This window comes from Arachis hypogaea, chromosome 19, assembly GCF_003086295.3.
Source record: "Arachis hypogaea cultivar Tifrunner chromosome 19, arahy.Tifrunner.gnm2.J5K5, whole genome shotgun sequence".
Classification (NCBI taxonomy): Eukaryota; Viridiplantae; Streptophyta; class Magnoliopsida; order Fabales; family Fabaceae; genus Arachis; species Arachis hypogaea.
Window position 1 is genome coordinate 62,699,282 of NC_092054.1, and position 8,296 is coordinate 62,707,577.

Sequence of the window (8,296 nt, forward strand, 5' to 3'; positions counted from 1 at the left end):
ACAATTCGTACACCATGTTTTTGGCGCCGTTGCCGGGGATTGTTCGTGTTTGGACAACTAACGGTTTATTTTGTTGCTTAGATTAAGAAAAATTTCTCTTTTTGTTTAGAGTCTCGTATTATTATCGTGTTAAAATTTTAGAATCCTTATTTTCTTATTAAAATCTTTTTCAAAAATAATTTTTCTATTAAATCCTGTGCCAAACTTTAAGTTTGGTGTTTTCTTGTTGGTTTCTCTGTGTTTTTCGAAAATCTTAGTTTGGTTTTCTAAAAATTTTAAGTTTGGTGTTCTTCCTTTGTGTTCTTGTGTTCTTGTGAATCTTCAAAGTGTTCTTGAGTTTTCCTTGTGTCTTGATCTTAAAATTTTTAAGTTTGGTGTTCCTTAGTGTTTTTCCCTTAAAAATTTTCGAAAACAAGGAGCATCAGATCTAAAAATTTTAAATCTTATGCTATCTTATTGTTTTTCTCTCTCCTCTTTAAATTCAAAAATATCTTCTCTCTCTGTTTTAAAAGCAAATTTTCGAAATCTATTTTTAAAATTCAGATATTTTTTATTTCAAATTGAAAACCTTTTTCAAAAATCATCATATCCTTTTCAAAACTTCCTAACCACTTTCTCTCTCCTCAGTTTTTCGAAAATCTTCACTCATTTTTTATTTATTTATTTCATTTTGATTTATTTTTTTAATCGAAATAAATAAATAATTAAATAAAAAAAATATATTTTCTCTATTTTACATCATCTCCCTTTCTCCGTCATGGACCTAAGCGAAAATGAACAGTCCAGGAGGACTCTGGGGTCATATGCTAACCCCTCTACTGCTTCATATGGGAGTAGTATCTGCATACCCTCCATTGGAGTCAGTAGCTTTGAGTTGAATCCTCAGCTCATTATCATGGTGCAGCAAAATTGCCAGTATTCCGGTCTTCCACAGGAAGAACCTACAGAGTTTCTGGCACAGTTTCTACAGATTGCTGACACAGTACATGATAAGGAAATAGATCAGGATGTCTATAGACTATTACTGTTTCCATTTGCTGTGAAAGATCAAGCTAAGAGGTGGTTAAATAACCAACCTACGGCCAGCATAAGGACATGGAAACAGCTGACAGAAAAATTCCTGAATCAATACTTTCTCCCAAAACGGATGACACAGCTAAGGCTGGACATCCAAGGCTTTAAACAAGGAGATAATGAATCTCTTTACGATGCCTGGGAGAGATACAGAGAGATGCTATGAAAATGCCCCTCTGAAATATTTTCAGAGTGGGTTCAGTTAGACATCTTTTATTATGGGCTTGCAGAAGGAGCTCAGATGTCTTTGGATTACTCAGCTGGTGGATCTATCCACATGAGAAACAAAATCGAAGAGGCTCAAGAGCTCATTGATACAGTTGCCAGGAATCAGCATCTGTACCTAAGCAGTGACCCTTCCATGAAAGAAGAGGTTAAGACAGTAACTGCTGAACTCAGTCCTGTAAAACAAGCTGCTAAATTCAATCAGCAATTGGACTTTCTAACAAAGCAGTTAGCCGAATTCAAAGATAGGTTACAAGAGACAAGGATGGCTAATATACATATGGACGAACAGTTTAAGCAAACAAAGCAGCAGCTGTCAAGGCAAATAACAGAAGAATGCCAAGCAGTTCAATTAAGAAGTGGGAAAACATTAAATACCCCACCTCAAGGCAGCAAAAAGCTAAGAAATGAGCAAACCACCCAAAAATCACCTGAGGACAGTAAGAGCCCAGGGAAAAGTAATTCTGGAACTAAAACGCCAGAAATTTGGTGGAAGGCTGGCGCTGAACGCCCAAACCATGCTCAGGACTGGCGTTCAACGCCAGAAACAAGGCAAGACTGGCGTTCAACGCCAGAAATAGGCAAGGATCTGGCGTTGAACGCCCAAAATGGGCAAGATCTGGCGCTGAACGCCCAAAATGGGCACAGTTCTGGCGTTCAGACGCCAGGAACAGATAAGGAGCTGGCGTCCAATTTCACTCCAGCTTCTAACCCTGGCACTCAACTGCCAGTGAGGGATCAGACACACACAAATGCTGATAACAACCCCTCTAAAAAGGCTTCTTCAACCACTTCTGTAGGCAATAAACCTGCAGCAACTAATGTTGAGGAATATAAAGCCAAGATACCTTATCCTCAAAAACTCCGAAAAGAGGAGCAGGATAAGCAATTTGCTCGCTTTGCAGATTATCTCAGGACTCTTGAAATAAAGATTCCATTTGCAGAAGCACTTGAGCAAATACCTTCTTATGCCAAGTTCATGAAAGAGATCTTGAGTCATAAAAAGGATTGGAGAGAAAAAGAAAGAGTTCTCCTCACTGAAGAATGCAGTGCAGTCATTCTGAAGAGCTTTCCTGAAAAGCTTAAAGACCCTGGGAGTTTTCTGATACCATGCATATTAGAAGGTAATTGCACCAAGACAGCTTTATGCGATCTTGGGGCAAGTATCAACCTAATACCTGCATCCACTATCAGAAAGCTTGGTTTAACTGAAGAAGTTAAACCAACCCGGATATGTCTCCAACTTGCTGATGGCTCCACTAAATACCCATCAGGCGTGATTGAAGACATGATTGTCAGGGTTGGGCCATTCGCCTTTCCCACTGACTTCGTTGTGCTGGAAATGGAGAGCACAAGAGTGCTACTCTCATTCTAGGAAGACCCTTCCTAGCAACTGGACGATCCCTCATTGACGTCCAACAGGGGGAAATAACCCTGAGAGTCAATGATGATGAGTTTAAGTTGAACGCTGTCAAAGCCATGCAGCATCCAGACACATCAACAGACTGCATGAAAGTTGATCTTATTGACTCTTTGGTAGAAGAGATCAACATGGCTGAGAGTCTCGAATCAGAGTTGGAAAACATCCTTAAAGATGTTCAGCCTGATTTAGAGGATTCAGAGGACATGAAAGAGCCTCTGAAAATTCTTCTGGAAGAAGAAAAACCTCCTAAACCCGAGCTCAAGCCATTACCACCATCCTTGAAATATACATTTCTGGGAGAAGGTGACACTTTTCCAGTGATCATAAGCTCTGCCTTAAATTCACAGGAAGAGGAAGCACTTATTCAAGTGCTAAGGACACACAAGACAGCTCTTGGGTGGTCCATAGGTGACCTTAAGGGCATAAGCCCAGCTAGATGCATGCACAAAATCTTATTGGAGGATAATGCTAAACCAGTGGTTCAACCACAGAGACGGCTAAATCCAGCCATGAAGGAAGTGGTGCAGAAAGAGGTCACCAAATTACTAGAGGCTGGGATTATTTATCCTATTTCTGATAGCCCCTGGGTGAGCCCTGTCCAAGTCGTCCCAAAAAAGGGAGGCATGACAGTGATTCATAATGAAAAAAATGAACTGGTTCCTACAAGAACAGTTACAGGGTGGCGTATGTGTATTGACTATAGAAGGCTCAATACAGCCACCAGAAAGGATCATTTTCCTTTACCATTCATAGACCAGATGCTAGAAAGACTAGCAGGTCATGATTATTACTGCTTTTTGGACGGCTACTCAGGCTATAACCAGATCGCAGTAGATCCTCAGGATCAAGAGAAAACAGCATTCACATGTCCATCTGGAGTGTTTGCTTATAGAAGGATGCCATTTGGGCTGTGTAATGCGCCTGCAACATTCCAGAGATGCATGCTCTCTATTTTCTCTGACATGGTGGAAAAATTTCTGGAAGTCTTCATGGATGACTTCTCAGTATATGGAGACTCATTCAGCTCCTGTCTTGATCACCTAAAACTTGTTCTGAAAAGATGCCAAGAGACCAACCTAGTTTTAAACTGGGAAAAATGTCACTTCATGGTGACTGAAGGGATTGTTCTTGGGCATAAAATCTCAAACAAGGGAATAGAGGTGGATCAAGCAAAAATAGAGGTAATTGAAAAATTACCGCCACCTACCAATGTTAAGGCAATCAGAAGCTTTCTGAGGCATGCAAGATTCTATAGGAGGTTTATAAAGGATTTTTCAAAAATCGCAAAACCTCTAAGCAATCTGCTAGCTGCTGACACGCCATTTGTGTTTGGCACAGAGTGCATGCAGGCGTTTGAAACGCTGAAAGCTAAGCTGGTCACAGCACCAGTTATTTCTGCACCAGACTGGACATTACCATTTGAGCTAATGTGCGATGCTAGTGATCACGCCATTGGTGCAGTGTTGGGACAGAGGCATGACAAGCTTCTGCACGTCATTTATTACGCTAGTCGCGTTCTAAATGATGCCCAGAAAAATTACACAACCACAGAAAAAGAATTACTTGCAGTGGTTTACGCCATTTACAAGTTCAGATCATACTTAGTAGGATCAAAAGTGATTGTGTATACTGACCATGCTGCTCTTAAATATCTACTCACAAAGCAGGATTCAAAACCCAGGCTCATCAGATGGGTGTTGCTTCTGCAAGAGTTTGATATAGAAATAAGAGACAGAAAAGGGACAGAGAACCAAGTGGCTGATCATCTGTCCCGGATAGAGCCAGTAGAAGGGACGCCCCTCCTCTCTCTTGAGATCTCTGAGACTTTTCCAGATGAGCATTTATTTGCCATTCAGGAAGCACCATGGTTTGCCGATATTGCAAACTATAAAGCTGCAAGGTTCATACCCAAGGAGTACAACATGATACAAAAGAAGAAATTAATTACTGATGCAAAGTACTACTTGTGGGATGAACCCTATCTATTTAAGAGATGTGTAGACGGAATAATCCGTAGGTGTGTGCCTAGAGAAGAAGCACAGATAATCCTATGGCATTGCCATGGATCTCAATATGGAGGCCATTTCGGAGGTGAGCGAACAGCCAACAAGGTCCTCCAATGTGGCTTCTATTGGCCCACACTCTATAAAGATTCCCGAAAGTTTGTACGCAACTGTGACAGTTGCCAAAGAGCTGGTAATCTGCCTCATGGTTACGCCATGCCTCAACAAGGAATCTTGGAAATTGAGTTGTTTGATGTATGGGGAATTGATTTCATGGGACCTTTCCCACCATCATACTCAAACACTTATATTCTGGTGGCAGTTGACTATGTATCAAAATGGGTTGAGGCCATTGCCACACCCACTAATGATACTAAAACAGTGCTGAAGTTCCTCCAGAAACATATCTTTAGCAGGTTTGGCATCCCTAGAGTACTAATTAGTGATGGGGGCACTCACTTCTGTAATAAACAGCTTTACTCTGCCATGGTTCGGTATGGAATTCGCCACAAGGTGGCTACTCCATACCATCCACAAACCAATGGGCAAGCTGAAGTCTCTAACAGAGAATTAAAGAGAATCCTGGAACGGACAGTAAATACCCATAGAAAGGATTGGGCACGGAGCTTGGATGATGCTCTGTGGGCTTACAGAACAGCATTCAAGACCCCTATAGGGACCTCTCCATACCAACTTGTGTATGGTAAGGCATGTCACCTACCCGTGGAACTGGAACATAAAGCCTATTGGGCAACCAGATTCCTAAACTTTGATGCCAAATTAGCAGGAGAAAAAAGATTGCTCCAGCTAAACGAGCTAGAGGAGTTCAGATTCACAGCTTTCGAGAATGCCAAGCTTTATAAAGAGAAATAAAAAAAGTGGCATGACAGAAAGCTGTCATCTGGAATCTTTGAGCCAGGACAGAAGGTTCTGCTGTTCAACTCTAGACTCAGGCTATTCCCTGGAAAATTGAAATCCCGGTGGAGGGGACCATACGTGATTACAAGTGTATCACCATATGGTTATGTGGAGCTTCAAGATATTGATTCTGATAAGAGGTTCATTGTCAATGGACAGAGAATCAAGCATTATCTTGAAGGCAACGTTGAGCAAGAGTGCTCAAGGCTAAAGCTAGACTAAAAGCTCAGCAAGGTCCAGCTAAAGACAATAAAGAAGCGCTTGCTGGGAGGCAACCCAGCCATGGGGCATCAATCCTCCAAGCATTTTGCCCCATTTCTATTTTTATTTTTATTTGTTTATATAAAGTTCACTGACACTAAGGTAAAGAATCAATTGCATAAGTTCACAGGGTTACAGAAGGAATCTGCACACAAAACAGAGAAAAAGAGCTCACTGGCAAGAAAACGCCAGTAAGAGCCCATTCTGGGCGTTCAGCGCCCAAAAGGGGCAGCCAGTGGGCGCTGAACGCCAGTAAGGATAGCAATCTGGCGTTCAACGCCAGAAAAGGGCAACAACTGGGCGTTGAATGCCCAGGAGAACAACATTTGGGCGTTGAACACCCAAAACAGGAAGTGTTTGGGCGTTCAAACGCCAGGATGATGGGGAGGAGGCAAAACTCATTTTTCTTCATATTTTTTCATTCTAAATCTTGATTTTCATACTTCAATTCATGATTTCTTGCATAAACATGTTAAGAACCCTGATTTCTAAAATCCCTAATTTCTAAAAACCCTACCTTAAAAATATCAAATGTATCTTAATCCATAAGCACCAGGCCTCTTTGCAAATTCAATCCAACTCTTTTCAAATCCTTTTTTTAAAACAAATCTATCTTTTCAACTCATCAATATCTTTTTCAAAACCTCTACTTTATCTTTTTCAAAATCTAAATCTATCTTTTTCAAAAATCTTTCATATCTTTTCAATTTTAAACTATATCCTCTCTTATCACATCTTCTATCTTATCTTTTCCAAATCAATCTTTTTATCATATCTTTTCAAAATTTTCGAACCCAACCCCCCCTCCCCTTCCATCAACAATTGCACCTGGCTCTCCTCCTATCCCTCTCCTTTCTTTTCTTTTGCTTGAGGACAAGCAAACCTCTAAGTTTGGTGTGTTTATCCGCGATCACTAAGATCATGGCCCCTAAAGGAAAACAACCCACTCCAAGAGGCAAGAAAGAGAGCGTTCCAAAACCACTTTGGAATCAAGGGAAGTTCTTATCTAAAGAACATTCAGACCATTATAACAAAATAATGGGTCTGAGATCATTGATCCCGGAAGTTAGATTCGATCTGAAAGAAGATGAATATCCGGAGATCCAGGAGCAAATTCGAATCAGGAACTGGGAAGTCCTAGCTAATCCTGAAACGAAAGTAGGGAGGAATATGGTCCAGGAGTTCTATGCTAATATGTGGCAGACTGACAAGAAGAAACTATCTGGAACTGCTTTCTATGAATATCGGACCATGGTCAGAGGAAAGATTGTTCATACCATCCCTGACAAGATCAGAGAGATCTTAAAGCTACCGCAGCTGAAAGATGATCCAGACTCCTTCAACAGGAGAATGATGAGAACAGACAAGGGCCTGGATAAGATTCTAGAGGACATATGTATCCCTGGAGCCAGGTGGACCACCAACACAAAGGGTGTCCCAAATCAACTCAAGAGAGAGGATCTCAAACCAGTCGCCAGAGGATGGCTGGACTTCATTGGGCATTCTCTGTTGCCTACTAGCAACCGTTCTGAAGTCACAGTTAAAAGAGCAGTGATGATCCATTGCATCATGATGGAAAAAGAAGTGGAAGTTCATCAGCTGAACTCAGCTGAATTCTACAAAATTGCTAACAAAAATTCTAAAGAGGCCAGATTGGCTTATCCAAGCGTGATTTCTCTGCTCTGCAAGGACGCCGGGGTAAGGATGGGAATAACTGAGTATATCTCAGTTGAGAAACCAATCACCAAAGCATCAATGGAAAAACAACAAGCACAGGATGATTCCACCAAAAAGAAAACATAGAAATTTCTCCCAGAAATCCCTCAATCTGAATATTGGGAGTATCTTGAGACGTCTGTCACCAAGATACGGGAAGCTATGGAGCAAATGATAAAAGAACAGAAGGAACACAGTCAAATACTGACCTATATGTTTAAAGAACAAGAGGAGCAAGGGCGTGACTTAAGGGAATTGAAGCGCCAGAAGCTATCTCTCGAAGAATCAAGCACCCCACGGATCAGAGGAACACCATTTCCCAGAACAAAGGTTGTTAAATTCCAATTTCTGCTTTAACTCTGTGATAGTGTCATTAGAGAAGTTCACCTTAGGAGTCATATAGTAGTAATTAGTATCTATTTTGATTTTATCTCCAATTAAGCCATAGTCTATTTTTCTCATCATCAGCAAACATGAATAAAATAGTAGATCTTTTGAATAAGAGGCAATAAAATTTCGAGTTTTAATAAGAGAAATTCTAATTAGTTACATGTGGTGGCAATACTTTCTGTCTTCTGAATGAATGCTTGAACAGTGCATATGTCTTTTGAATTTGTTGTTTAAGACTGTTAAATATGTTGGCTCTTGAAAGAATGATGAACATGAGACATGTCAT